Source organism: Gobio gobio (genome assembly GCF_949357685.1).
Source record: "Gobio gobio genome assembly, chromosome: 14".
NCBI lineage: Eukaryota > Metazoa > Chordata > Actinopteri > Cypriniformes > Gobionidae > Gobio > Gobio gobio.
The window spans coordinates 14,882,136-14,898,116 of record NC_137107.1 but is presented as its reverse complement, the minus strand read 5'-3'; positions in this window follow the sequence as shown (position 1 = coordinate 14,898,116).

The window sequence follows — 15,981 nt, the reverse complement described above, 5'->3', positions numbered from 1 at the left end:
TAAAAGGTCCATAGAAGGTTTTATTTTTTTTAAATTTTTATTTTTTTTTACATGTTATGGCTGTACAGAAGTCCATATTTGACCTACTGAACAAATTTTTGTCCCAAAGGTCAAAAAGTCACTCATTGACTTTCCGTCTGGTACCAATAAGTAGCTAAAAGGTCTACAAAAGGTTATTTTTATTTTAATTTTTTTTACATGTTATGGCCGTACAAAGTCCATATTTGACCTACTGAGCAAATTTTTGTCTCAAAGGTCAAAAAGTCACTCATTGACTTCCCTTTTGTTTCCAATAAGTAGCTTACAGGTCTAAAAAAGGTTATAATTTTTTTTTTTTTTTGGCTGTACAAAGTCCATCTTTGACCTACTGAACAAATTTTTGTCCCAAAGGTCAAAAAGTCACTCATTGACTTCCCTTCTGGTTACAATTAGTAGCTAAAATTTCTACAAAAGTTTTTTTTTTTTTTGTACATATTATGGCTGTACAAGAAGTCCATATTTGACCTACTGAACAAGTTTTTGTCCCAAAGGCCAAAAAGTCACTCATTGACTTTCCTTCTGGTTCCAATTAGTAGCTAAAAGGTCTACAAAAGGTTTAATTTTTTTTTTTTTTTTTTTTTTTTACATATTACGGCTGTACAAGAACTCCATATTTGACCTACTGAACAAGTTTTTGTCCCTAAGGTCAAAAAGTCAATCATTGACTTTCCTTCTGGTTCCAATTAGTAGCTAAAAGGACTACAAAAGGTTTTAAATTTTTTTTTCTTCTTTTTTTCTTCTTTTTTTTTTACATATTATGGCTGTACAGAAGTCCATATTTGACCTACTGAACAAATTTTTGTCCCAAAGGTCAAAAAGTCACTCATTGACTTTCCTTCTGGTACCAATAAGTAGCTAAAAGGTCTACAAAAGTTTTTTTTTTTTTTTTTTTTTAAATTATGGCTGTACAACGTCCATATTTGACCTACTGAACAATTTTTTTTTCCAAAGGTCAAAAAGTCACTCATTGATTTCCCTTCTGATTCCAATTAGTAGCTAAATGGACTACAAAAGGTTTTAAAAAAAAAATTTTCTTCTTCTTTTTTTTTTTTTTTTTTTACATATTATGGCTGCACAGAAGTCCATATTTGACCTACTGAACAATTTTTTTGTCCCAAAGGTCAAAAAGTCAACCATTGACTTTCCTTCTGGTTCCAATTAGTAGCTAAAAGGTCTACAAAAGGTATAACAATTTTTTTTTTTTTTTTTTTTACATATCATGGCTGTACAGAAGTCCATATTTGACCTACTGAACAAGTTTTTGTCCCTAAGCTCAAAAAGTCACTCATTGACTTTCCTTCTTGTTCCAATTAGTAGCTAAAAGGTCTACAAAAGGTTTGGAATTTTTTTTTTTTTTTTTTTTTACATATTATGGCTGTACAGAAGACCATATTTGACCTACTGAACAAGTTTTTGTCCCAAAAGGTCAAAAAGTCACTCATTGACTTTCCTTCTGGTTCCAATTAGTAGCTAAAAGGTCTACAAAAGTTTTTTTTTTTTTTGTACATATTATGGCTGTACAAGAAGTCCATATTTGACCTACTGAACAAGTTTTTGTCCCAAAGGCCAAAAAGTCACTCATTGACTTTCCTTCTGGTTCCAATTAGTAGCTAAAAGGTCTACAAAAGGTTTAATTTTTTTTTTTTTTTTTTTTTTTTACATATTACGGCTGTACAAGAACTCCATATTTGACCTACTGAACAAGTTTTTGTCCCTAAGGTCAAAAAGTCAATCATTGACTTTCCTTCTGGTTCCAATTAGTAGCTAAAAGGACTACAAAAGGTTTTAAAAAAATTTTTCTTCTTTTTTTTTTTTTTTTTTTTACATATTATGGCTGTACAGAAGTCCATATTTGACCTACTGAACAAATTTTTGTCCCAAAGGTCAAAAAGTCACTCATTGACTTTCCTTCTGGTACCAATAAGTAGCTAAAAGGTCTACAAAAGTTTTTTTTTTTTTTTTTTTTAAATTATGGCTGTACAACGTCCATATTTGACCTACTGAACAATTTTTTTTTCCAAAGGTCAAAAAGTCACTCATTGATTTCCCTTCTGATTCCAATTAGTAGCTAAATGGACTACAAAATTTTTTAAAAAAAAATTTTTTTCTTCTTCTTTTTTTTTTTTTTTTTTACATATTATGGCTGCACAGAAGTCCATATTTGACCTACTGAACAATTTTTTTGTCCCAAAGGTCAAAAAGTCAACCATTGACTTTCCTTCTGGTTCCAATTAGTAGCTAAAAGGTCTACAAAAGGTATAACAATTTTTTTTTTTTTTTTTTTACATATCATGGCTGTACACAAGTCCATATTTGACCTACTGAACAAGTTTTTGTCCCTAAGCTCAAAAAGTCACTCATTGACTTTCCTTCTTGTTCCAATTAGTAGCTAAAAGGTCTACAAAAGGTTTGGAAATTTTTTTTTTTTTTTTTTTTTTTTTACATATTATGGCTGTACAGAAGACCATATTTGACCTACTGAACAAGTTTTTGTCCCAAAAGGTCAAAAAGTCACTCATTGACTTTCCTTCTGGTTCCAATTAGTAGCTAAAAGGTCTACAAATGGTTTAAAATTTTTTTTTTTTTTTTTTTTTTTTACATATTATGTCTGTACAGAAGTCTATATTTGACCTACTGAACAAATTTTTGGCCCAAAGGTAAAAAAAGGTCACTCGTTGCCTTCCCATCTGATTCCACTAAGTAGCTTACAGGTCTACAAAAAGTTTTAAATATTTTTTTTTTATTTATTTTTTTATTTTTTTTATACATATTATGGCTTTACAGAAGTCCATATTTGACCCACTGAACATATTTTTAGTCCAAGATTCCATAAACACTAATTTACTATACATACTCATTGACTTCCCTTCTTATTCCCATTACAAGCCAAAGGTTCCACAAAGGGTTTAAAAGTTTGTTTTACATGTTATGGATGTACAGAAGTCTATATTTGACCTTCTGAATAAATTCTTGGCCCAAAGGTCAAAAAAGTCACTCATTGACTTCCCTTCTGATTCCAATTAGTAGCTAAAAGGTCCATAGAAGGTTTTATTTTTTTAAAATTTTTATTTTTTTTTACATGTTATGGCTGTACAGAAGTCCATATTTGACCTACTGAACAAATTTTTGTCCCAAAGGTCAAAAAGTCACTCATTGACTTTCCGTCTGGTACCAATAAGTAGCTAAAAGGTCTACAAAAGGTTATTTTTATTTTTATTTTTTTTACATGTTATGGCCGTACAAAGTCCATATTTGACCTACTGAGCAAATTTTTGTCTCAAAGGTCAAAAAGTCACTCATTGACTTCCCTTTTGTTTCCAATAAGTAGCTTACAGGTCTAAAAAAGGTTATAATTTTTTTTTTTTTTTGGCTGTACAAAGTCCATCTTTGACCTACTGAACAAATTTTTGTCCCAAAGGTCAAAAAGTCACTCATTGACTTCCCTTCTGGTTACAATTAGTAGCTAAAATTTCTACAAAAGTTTTTTTTTTTTTGTACATATTATGGCTGTACAAGAAGTCCATATTTGACCTACTGAACAAGTTTTTGTCCCAAAGGCCAAAAAGTCACTCATTGACTTTCCTTCTGGTTCCAATTAGTAGCTAAAAGGTCTACAAAAGGTTTAATTTTTTTTTTTTTTTTTTTTTTTACATATTACGGCTGTACAAGAACTCCATATTTGACCTACTGAACAAGTTTTTGTCCCTAAGGTCAAAAAGTCAATCATTGACTTTCCTTCTGGTTCCAATTAGTAGCTAAAAGGACTACAAAAGGTTTTAAAAAAATTTTTCTTCTTTTTTTTTTTTTTTTTTACATATTATGGCTGTACAGAAGTCCATATTTGACCTACTGAACAAATTTTTGTCCCAAAGGTCAAAAAGTCACTCATTGACTTTCCTTCTGGTACCAATAAGTAGCTAAAAGGTCTACAAAAGTTTTTTTTTTTTTTTTTTTTTTAATTATGGCTGTACAACGTCCATATTTGACCTACTGAACAATTTTTTTTTCCAAAGGTCAAAAAGTCACTCATTGATTTCCCTTCTGATTCCAATTAGTATCTAAATGGACTACAAAAGGTTTTTAAAAAAAAATTTTCTTCTTCTTTTTTTTTTTTTTTTTTACATATCATGGCTGTACAGAAGTCCATATTTGACCTACTGAACAAGTTTTTGTCCCTAAGCTCAAAAAGTCACTCATTGACTTTCCTTCTTGTTCCAATTAGTAGCTAAATGGACTACAAAAGGTTTTTAAAAAAAATTTTTCTTCTTCTTTTTTTTTTTTTTTTTTACATATTATGGCTGTACAGAAGACCATATTTGACCTACTGAACAAATTTTTGTCCCAAAGGTCAAAAAGTCACTCATTGACTTTCCTTCTGGTTCCAATTAGTAGCTAAAAGGTCTACAAAAGGTTTGATTTTTTTTTTTTACATATTATGTCTGTACAGAAGTCCATATTTGACCTACTGAACACATTTTTGTCCCAAAGGTCAAAAAGTCACACATTGACTTTCCTTCTGGTTCCAATTAGTAGCTAAAAGGTCTACAAATGGTTTAAATTTTTTTTTTTTTTTTTTTTTTTTTACATATTATGTCTGTACAGAAGTCTATATTTGACCTACTGAACAAATTTTTGGCCCAAAGGTAAAAAAAGGTCACTCGTTGCCTTCCCATCTGATTCCACTAAGTAGCTTACAGGTCTACAAAAAGTTTTAAATTTTTTTTTTTTTTTTTACATATTATGGCTTTACAGAAGTCCATATTTGACCCACTGAACATATTTTTAGTCCAAGATTCCATAAACACTAATTTACTATACATACTCATTGACTTCCCTTCTTATTCCCATTACAAGCCAAAGGTTCCACAAAAGGTTTAAAAGTTTGTTTTACATGTTATGGATGTACAGAAGTCTATATTTGACCTTCTGAATAAATTCTTGGCCCAAAGGTCAAAAAAGTCACTCATTGACTTCCCTTCTGATTCCAATTAGTAGCTAAAAGGTCCATAGAAGGTTTTATTTTTTTTAATTTTAATTTTTTTTTTACATGTTATGGCTGTACAGAAGTCCATATTTGACCTACTGAACAAATTTTTGTCCCAAAGGTCAAAAAGTCACTCATTGACTTTCCTTCTGGTACCAATAAGTAGCTAAAAGGTCTACAAAAGGTTATTTTTATTTTTATTTTTTTTACATGTTATGGCCGTACAAAGTCCATATTTGACCTACTGAGCAAATTTTTGTCTCAAAGGTCAAAAAGTCACTCATTGACTTCCCTTTTGTTTCCAATAAGTAGCTTACAGGTCTAAAAAAGGTTATAATTTTTTTTTTTTTGGCTGTACAAAGTCCATCTTTGACCTACTGAACAAATTTTTGTCCCAAAGGTCAAAAAGTCACTCATTGACTTCCCTTCTGGTTACAATTAGTAGCTAAAATTTCTACAAAAGTTTTTTTTTTTTGTACATATTATGGCTGTACAAGAAGTCCATATTTGACCTACTGAACAAGTTTTTGTCCCAAAGGCCAAAAAGTCACTCATTGACTTTCCTTCTGGTTCCAATTAGTAGCTAAAAGGTCTACAAAAGGTTTAATTTTTTTTTTTTTTTTTTTTTTTTTTTTTACATATTACGGCTGTACAAGAACTCCATATTTGACCTACTGAACAAGTTTTTGTCCCTAAGGTCAAAAAGTCAATCATTGACTTTCCTTCTGGTTCCAATTAGTAGCTAAAAGGACTACAAAAGGTTTTAAATTTTTTTTTCTTCTTTTTTTTTTTTTTTTTTTTACATATTATGGCTGTACAGAAGTCCATATTTGACCTACTGAAAAAATTTTTGTCCCAAAGGTCAAAAAGTCACACATTGACTTTCCTTTTGGTTCCAATTAGTAGCTAAAAGGTCTACAAATGGTTTACATTTTTTTTTTTTTTTTTTTTTTTTTACATATTATGGCTGTACAGAAGTCTATATTTGACCTACTGAACAAATTTTTGGCCCAAAGGTAAAAAAAGGTCACTCGTTGCCTTCCCATCTGATTCCACTAAGTAGCTTACAGGTCTACAAAAAGTTTTAAATTTTTTTTTTTTTTTTTTTACATATTATGGCTTTACAGAAGTCCATATTTGACCCACTGAACATATTTTTAGTCCAAGATTCCATAAACACTAATTTACTATACATACTCATTGACTTCCCTTCTTATTCCCATTACAAGCCAAAGGTTCCACAAAAGGTTTAAAAGTTTGTTTTACATGTTATGGATGTACAGAAGTCTATATTTGACCTTCTGAATAAATTCTTGGCCCAAAGGTCAAAAAAGTCACTCATTGACTTCCCTTCTGATTCCAATTAGTAGCTAAAAGGTCCATAGAAGGTTTTATTTTTTTTAATTTTTATTTTATTTTACATGTTATGGCTGTACAGAAGTCCATATTTGACCTACTGAACAAATTTTTGTCCCAAAGGTCAAAAAGTCACTCATTGACTTTCCTTCTGGTACCAATAAGTAGCTAAAAGGTCTACAAAAGGTTATTTTTATTTTTATTTTTTTTTACATGTTATGGCCGTACAAAGTCCATATTTGACCTACTGAGCAAATTTTTGTCTCAAAGGTCAAAAAGTCACTCATTGACTTCCCTTTTGTTTCCAATAAGTAGCTTACAGGTCTAAAAAAGGTTATAATTTTTTTTTTTTTTGGCTGTACAAAGTCCATCTTTGACCTACTGAACAAATTTTTGTCCCAAAGGTCAAAAAGTCACTCATTGACTTCCCTTCTGGTTACAATTAGCAATTAGTAGCTAAAAGGTCTACAAAAGGTTTTTATTTTTTTTATTATTATTTTTTTTTTTTTTACATATTATGGCTGTACAGAAGTCCATATTTGACTAAAGGTCTACAAAAAGGTGTGAATTTTTTTTTATTTAGTTTTTTTTTTTTTTTTTTTTACATATTATGGCCGTACAGAAGACCATATTTGACCTACTGAACAAATAATTGTCCCAAAGGTCAAAAAGTCACTCATTGACTTTCCTTCTGGTTCCAATTAGCAATTAGTAGCTAAAAGGTCTACAAAAGGTTTTTATTTTTTTTATTATTTATTATTTTTTTTTACATATTATGGCTGTACAGAAGTCCATATTTGACTAAAGGTCTACAAAAAGGTGTGAATTTTTTTTTATTTAGTTTTTTTTTTTTTTTTTTTTTTTTTTTTACATATTATGGCTGTAAAAGAAGTCCATATTTGACCTACTGAACAAGTTTTTGTCCCAAAGGTCAAAAAGTCACTCATTGACTTTCCATCTGGTTCCAATTAGTAGCTAAAAGGTCTACAAAAGGTTTTTTTTTTTATTATTATTATTATTTTTTTTTTACATATTATGTCTGTACAGAAGTCCATATTTGACCTACTGAACAAATTTTTGTCCCAAAGGTCAAAAAGTCACACATTGACTTTCCTTTTGGTTCCAATTAGTAGCTAAAAGGTCTACAAATGGTTTAAATTTTTTTTTTTTTTTTTTTTTTTTTTTACATATTATGGCTGTACAGAAGTCTATATTTGACCTACTGAACAAATTTTTGGCCCAAAGGTAAAAAAAGGTCACTCGTTGCCTTCCCATCTGATTCCACTAAGTAGCTTACAGGTCTACAAAAAGTTTTAAATTTTTTTTTTTTTTTTACATATTATGGCTTTACAGAAGTCCATATTTGACCCACTGAACATATTTTTAGTCCAAGATTCCATAAACACTAATTTACTATACATACTCATTGACTTCCCTTCTTATTCCCATTACAAGCCAAAGGTTCCACAAAAGGTTTAAAAGTTTGTTTTACATGTTATGGATGTACAGAAGTCTATATTTGACCTTCTGAATAAATTCTTGGCCCAAAGGTCAAAAAAGTCACTCATTGACTTCCCTTCTGATTCCAATTAGTAGCTAAAAGGTCCATAGAAGGTTTTATTTTTTTTGTATTTTTTTTTTTTTTACATGTTATGGCTGTACAAAGTCCATCTTTGACCTACTGAACAAATTTTTGTCCCAAAGGTCAAAAAGTCACTCATTGACTTCCCTTCTGGTTACAATTAGTAGCTAAAATTTCTACAAAAGTTTTTTTTTTTTTTTTTTTTTTTTTTTTTTTACATATTATGGCTGTACAAGAAGTCCATATTTGACCTACTGAACATATTTTTAGTCCAAGATTCCATAAACACTAATTTACTATACATACTCATTGACTTCCCTTCTTATTCCCATTACAAGCCAAAGGTTCCACAAAAGGTTTAAAAGTTTGTTTTACATGTTATGGATGTACAGAAGTCTATATTTGACCTTCTGAATAAATTCTTGGCCCAAAGGTCAAAAAAGTCACTCATTGACTTCCCTTCTGATTCCAATTAGTAGCTAAAAGGTCCATAGAAGGTTTTATTTTTTTTAATTTTTATTTTTTTTACATGTTATGGCTGGACAGAAGTCCATATTTGACCTACTGAACACATTTTTGTCCCAAAGGTCAAAAAGTCAATCATTGACTTTCCTTCTGGTACCAATAAGTAGCTAAAAGGTCTACAAAAGGTTATTTTTATTTTTATTTTTTTTACATGTTATGGCCGTACAAAGTCCATATTTGACCTACTGAACAAATTTTTGTCCCAAAGGTCAAAAAGTCACTCATTGACTTCCCTTCTGGTTACAATTAGTAGCTAAAATTTCTACAAAAGTTTTTTTTTTTTTGTACATATTATGGCTGTACAAGAAGTCCATATTTGACCTACTGAACAAGTTTTTGTCCCAAAGGCCAAAAAGTCACTCATTGACTTTCCTTCTGGTTCCAATTAGTAGCTAAAAGGTCTACAAAAGGTTTAATTTTTTTTTTTTTTTTTTTTTTACATATTACGGCTGTACAAGAACTCCATATTTGACCTACTGAACAAGTTTTTGTCCCTAAGGTCAAAAAGTCAATCATTGACTTTCCTTCTGGTTCCAATTAGTAGCTAAAAGGACTACAAAAGGTTTTAAAAAAATTTTTCTTCTTTTTTTTTTTTTTTTTACATATTATGGCTGTACAGAAGTCCATATTTGACCTACTGAACAAATTTTTGTCCCAAAGGTCAAAAAGTCACTCATTGACTTTCCTTCTGGTACCAATAAGTAGCTAAAAGGTCTACAAAAGTTTTTTTTTTTTTTTTTTTTTTTATTATGGCTGTACAACGTCCATATTTGACCTACTGAACAATTTTTTTTTCCAAAGGTCAAAAAGTCACTCATTGATTTCCCTTCTGATTCCAATTAGTAGCTAAATGGACTACAAAAGGTTTTAAAAAAAAAATTTTCTTCTTCTTTTTTTTTTTTTTTTTTACATATCATGGCTGTACAGAAGTCCATATTTGACCTACTGAACAAGTTTTTGTCCCTAAGCTCAAAAAGTCACTCATTGACTTTCCTTCTTGTTCCAATTAGTAGCTAAAAGGTCTACAAAAGGTTTGGAATTTTTTTTTTTTTTTTTTTTTTTACATATTATGGCTGTACAGAAGACCATATTTGACCTACTGAACAAATTTTTGTCCCAAAGGTCAAAAAGTCACTCATTGACTTTCCTTCTGGTTCCAATTAGTAGCTAAAAGGTCTACAAAAGGTTTGATTTTTTTTTTTTACATATTATGTCTGTACAGAAGTCCATATTTGACCTACTGAACACATTTTTGTCCCAAAGGTCAAAAAGTCACACATTGACTTTCCTTCTGGTTCCAATTAGTAGCTAAAAGGTCTACAAATGGTTTAAATTTTTTTTTTTTTTTTTTTTTTTTTACATATTATGTCTGTACAGAAGTCTATATTTGACCTACTGAACAAATTTTTGGCCCAAAGGTAAAAAAAGGTCACTCGTTGCCTTCCCATCTGATTCCACTAAGTAGCTTACAGGTCTACAAAAAGTTTTAAATTTTTTTTTTTTTTTTTACATATTATGGCTTTACAGAAGTCCATATTTGACCCACTGAACATATTTTTAGTCCAAGATTCCATAAACACTAATTTACTATACATACTCATTGACTTCCCTTCTTATTCCCATTACAAGCCAAAGGTTCCACAAAAGGTTTAAAAGTTTGTTTTACATGTTATGGATGTACAGAAGTCTATATTTGACCTTCTGAATAAATTCTTGGCCCAAAGGTCAAAAAAGTCACTCATTGACTTCCCTTCTGATTCCAATTAGTAGCTAAAAGGTCCATAGAAGGTTTTATTTTTTTTAATTTTAATTTTTTTTTTACATGTTATGGCTGTACAGAAGTCCATATTTGACCTACTGAACAAATTTTTGTCCCAAAGGTCAAAAAGTCACTCATTGACTTTCCTTCTGGTACCAATAAGTAGCTAAAAGGTCTACAAAAGGTTATTTTTATTTTTATTTTTTTTACATGTTATGGCCGTACAAAGTCCATATTTGACCTACTGAGCAAATTTTTGTCTCAAAGGTCAAAAAGTCACTCATTGACTTCCCTTTTGTTTCCAATAAGTAGCTTACAGGTCTAAAAAAGGTTATAATTTTTTTTTTTTTGGCTGTACAAAGTCCATCTTTGACCTACTGAACAAATTTTTGTCCCAAAGGTCAAAAAGTCACTCATTGACTTCCCTTCTGGTTACAATTAGTAGCTAAAATTTCTACAAAAGTTTTTTTTTTTTGTACATATTATGGCTGTACAAGAAGTCCATATTTGACCTACTGAACAAGTTTTTGTCCCAAAGGCCAAAAAGTCACTCATTGACTTTCCTTCTGGTTCCAATTAGTAGCTAAAAGGTCTACAAAAGGTTTAATTTTTTTTTTTTTTTTTTTTTTTTTTTTTTTTACATATTACGGCTGTACAAGAACTCCATATTTGACCTACTGAACAAGTTTTTGTCCCTAAGGTCAAAAAGTCAATCATTGACTTTCCTTCTGGTTCCAATTAGTAGCTAAAAGGACTACAAAAGGTTTTAAATTTTTTTTTCTTCTTTTTTTTTTTTTTTTTTTACATATTATGGCTGTACAGAAGTCCATATTTGACCTACTGAAAAAATGTTTGTCCCAAAGGTCAAAAAGTCACTCATTGACTTTCCTTCTGGTACCAATAAGTAGCTAAAAGGTCTACAAAAGTTTTTTTTTTTTTTTTTTTTTACAATTATGGCTGTACAACGTCCATATTTGACCTACTGAACAAATTTTTTTTCCAAAGGTCAAAAAGTCACTCATTGATTTCCCTTCTGATTCCAATTAGTAGCTAAATGGACTACAAAAGGTTTAAAAAAAAAAATTTTCTTCTTCTTTTTTTTTTTTTTTTTTACATATCATGGCTGTACAGAAGTCCATATTTGACCTACTGAACAAGTTTTTGTCCCTAAGCTCAAAAAGTCACTCATTGACTTTCCTTCTTGTTCCAATTAGTAGCTAAAAGGTCTACAAAAGGTTTGGAATTTTTTTTTTTTTTTTTTTTTTTACATATTATGGCTGTACAGAAGACCATATTTGACCTACTGAACAAATTTTTGTCCCAAAGGTCAAAAAGTCACTCATTGACTTTCCTTCTGGTTCCAATTAGTAGCTAAAAGGTCTACAAAAGGTTTGATTTTTTTTTTTTACATATTATGTCTGTACAGAAGTCCATATTTGACCTACTGAACACATTTTTGTCCCAAAGGTCAAAAAGTCACACATTGACTTTCCTTCTGGTTCCAATTAGTAGCTAAAAGGTCTACAAATGGTTTAAATTTTTTTTTTTTTTTTTTTTTTTTTTACATATTATGTCTGTACAGAAGTCTATATTTGACCTACTGAACAAATTTTTGGCCCAAAGGTAAAAAAAGGTCACTCGTTGCCTTCCCATCTGATTCCACTAAGTAGCTTACAGGTCTACAAAAAGTTTTAAATTTTTTTTTTTTTTTTTACATATTATGGCTTTACAGAAGTCCATATTTGACCCACTGAACATATTTTTAGTCCAAGATTCCATAAACACTAATTTACTATACATACTCATTGACTTCCCTTCTTATTCCCATTACAAGCCAAAGGTTCCACAAAAGGTTTAAAAGTTTGTTTTACATGTTATGGATGTACAGAAGTCTATATTTGACCTTCTGAATAAATTCTTGGCCCAAAGGTCAAAAAAGTCACTCATTGACTTCCCTTCTGATTCCAATTAGTAGCTAAAAGGTCCATAGAAGGTTTTATTTTTTTTAATTTTAATTTTTTTTTTACATGTTATGGCTGTACAGAAGTCCATATTTGACCTACTGAACAAATTTTTGTCCCAAAGGTCAAAAAGTCACTCATTGACTTTCCTTCTGGTACCAATAAGTAGCTAAAAGGTCTACAAAAGGTTATTTTTATTTTTATTTTTTTTACATGTTATGGCCGTACAAAGTCCATATTTGACCTACTGAGCAAATTTTTGTCTCAAAGGTCAAAAAGTCACTCATTGACTTCCCTTTTGTTTCCAATAAGTAGCTTACAGGTCTAAAAAAGGTTATAATTTTTTTTTTTTTGGCTGTACAAAGTCCATCTTTGACCTACTGAACAAATTTTTGTCCCAAAGGTCAAAAAGTCACTCATTGACTTCCCTTCTGGTTACAATTAGTAGCTAAAATTTCTACAAAAGTTTTTTTTTTTGTACATATTATGGCTGTACAAGAAGTCCATATTTGACCTACTGAACAAGTTTTTGTCCCAAAGGCCAAAAAGTCACTCATTGACTTTCCTTCTGGTTCCAATTAGTAGCTAAAAGGTCTACAAAAGGTTTAATTTTTTTTTTTTTTTTTTTTTTTTTTTTACATATTACGGCTGTACAAGAACTCCATATTTGACCTACTGAACAAGTTTTTGTCCCTAAGGTCAAAAAGTCAATCATTGACTTTCCTTCTGGTTCCAATTAGTAGCTAAAAGGACTACAAAAGGTTTTAAATTTTTTTTTCTTCTTTTTTTTTTTTTTTTTTTTACATATTATGGCTGTACAGAAGTCCATATTTGACCTACTGAAAAAAATTTTGTCCCAAAGGTCAAAAAGTCACTCATTGACTTTCTTTCTGGTACCAATAAGTAGCTAAAAGGTCTACAAAAGTTTTTTTTTTTTTTTTTTTTTTACAATTATGGCTGTACAACGTCCATATTTGACCTACTGAACAAATTTTTTTTCCAAAGGTCAAAAAGTCACTCATTGATTTCCCTTCTGATTCCAATTAGTAGCTAAAAGGACTACAAAAGGTTTTTAAAAAAAAAATTTCTTCTTCTTTTTTTTTTTTTTTTACATATTATGGATGTACAGAAGTCCATATTTGACCTACTGAACAATTTTTTTGTCCCAAAGGTCAAAAAGTCAACCATTGACTTTCCTTCTGGTTCCAATTAGTAGCTAAAAGGTCTACAAAAGGTATAACAATTTTTTTTTTTTTTTTTTTACATATCATGGCTGTACAGAAGTCCATATTTGACCTACTGAACAAGTTTTTGTCCCTAAGCTCAAAAAGTCACTCATTGACTTTCCTTCTTGTTCCAATTAGTAGCTAAAAGGTCTACAAAAGGTTTGGAATTTTTTTTTTTTTTTTTTTTACATATTATGGCTGTACAGAAGTCCATATTTGACCTACTGAACAAATTTTTGTCCCAAAGGTCAAAAAGTCACTCATTGACTTTCCTTCTGGTTCCAATTAGTAGCTAAAAGGTCTACAAAAGGTTTAATTTTTTTTTTTTTTTTTTTTTTTTTTTTTACATCAAGGCTGTACAAGAACTCCATATTTGACCTACTGAACAAGTTTTTGTCCCTAAGGTCAAAAAGTCAATCATTAACAATCCTTCTGGTTCCAATTAGTAGCTAAAAGGACTACAAAAGGTTTAAAAAAAAAAATTCTTCTTCTTTTTTTTTTTTAAATATTATGGCTGTACAGAAGTCCATATTTGACCTACTGAACAAATTTTTGTCCCAAAGGTCAAAAAGTCACTCATTGACTTCCCTTCTGGTTACAATTAGTAGCTAAAAGGTCTACAAACGGTTCTAATTTAATTTAATTTTATTTTATTTTATTTTTTACATATTATGGCTGTACAAGAAGTCCATATTTGACCTACTGAACATGTTTTTGGACTAAGAGTCCATACACACTAATTCACTATACATACTCATTGACTTCCATTCTGATTACAATTAGTAGTTAAAAGGTCCACATTTTTTATACATGTTTTGGCTTTACAGAAGTCCATATTTGACCTAAAGAACATGTTTTAGGCCTAATAGTCCTTAAACACTAATTTACTATACATACTCATTGACTTCCCTTCTTATTCCCTTTACTAGCCAACATTTCCACAAAAATGTTTGACATGTTATGGCTGTACAGAAGTTCATATTTGACCTACTGAACATATTTTTGTCCCAAAGGTCAAAAAGTCACTCATTGACTTCCCTTCTGTTTCCAATAAGTAGCTTAAAGGTCTTAAATTGGTTTTATATATATATTTTTTAATTTTTCAATTTTTTTTCATATTATGGCTTTACAAGAAGTCCATATTTGACCTACTGAACAAAGTTTTTTTCCAAAGGTCAAAAAGTCACTCATTGATTTCCCTTCTGATTCCAATAAGTAGCTTACAGGTCTAAAAAAGGTAAAATATTTTTTTATTTATTTTTATTTTTTACATATTATGGCTTTACATAAGTCCATATTTGACCTACTGAACATATTTTTGGACCAAAGGTAAAAAAAGGTCACTCATTAACATCCCTTCTGATTCCAATAAGTAGCTAAAAGGTCAACAAAAGGTTTCAATTCTTTTTTCTTTTCTTTCAAACATATTATGGCTGTACAGAAGTCCATATTTGACCTACTGAATATATTTTTGGCCCAAAGGTAAAAAAAAGGTCACTCATTGAAATCCCTTCTGATTCCAATAAGTGGCTAAAAGGTCAACAAAAGGTTTCAATTCTTTTTTCTTTTCTTTCAAACATATTATGGCTGAACAAGAAGTCCATATTTGACCTACGGAACAAATTTTTGTCCCAAAGGTCAAGAAGTCACTCATTGACTTTCCTTCTGGTTCCAATTAGTAGCTAAAAGGTCTACAAAAGGTTAGAATTTTTGTTTTGTTTTACATATTATGGCTGTACAAGAAGTCCATATTTGACCTACTGAATTTTTTGTAAGGTTGTAATTTTTTCTTTTTCTTTTTCTTCTTCTTCTTTTTTTTTTTTTTTTTTACATATTATGGCTGTACAGAAGTCCATATTTGACCTACTGAACAAGTTTTTGTCCCAAAGGTCAAAAAGTCACTCATTGACTTTCCATCTGGTTCCAATTAGTAGCTAAAAGGTCTACAAAAGGTTTTTTTTTTATTATTATTATTATTATTATTTTTTTTTTACATATTATGTCTGTACAGAAGTCCATATTTGACCTACTGAACAAATTTTTGTCCCAAAGGTCAAAAAGTCACACATTGACTTTCCTTTTGTTTCCAATTAGTAGCTAAAAGGTCTACAAATGGTTTACATTTTTTTTTTTTTTTTTTTTTTTTACATATTATGGCTGTACAGAAGTCTATATTTGACCTACTGAACAAATTTTTGGCCCAAAGGTAAAAAAAGGTCACTCGTTGCCTTCCCATCTGATTCCACTAAGTAGCTTACAGGTCTACAAAAAGTTTTAAATTTTTTTTTTTTTTTTTTACATATTATGGCTTTACAGAAGTCCATATTTGACCCACTGAACATATTTTTAGTCCAAGATTCCATAAACACTAATTTACTATACATACTCATTGACTTCCCTTCTTATTCCCATTACAAGCCAAAGGTTCCACAAAAGGTTTAAAAGTTTGTTTTACATGTTATGGATGTACAGAAGTCTATATTTGACCTTCTGAATAAATTCTTGGCCCAAAGGTCAAAAAAGTCACTCATTGACTTCCCTTCTGATTC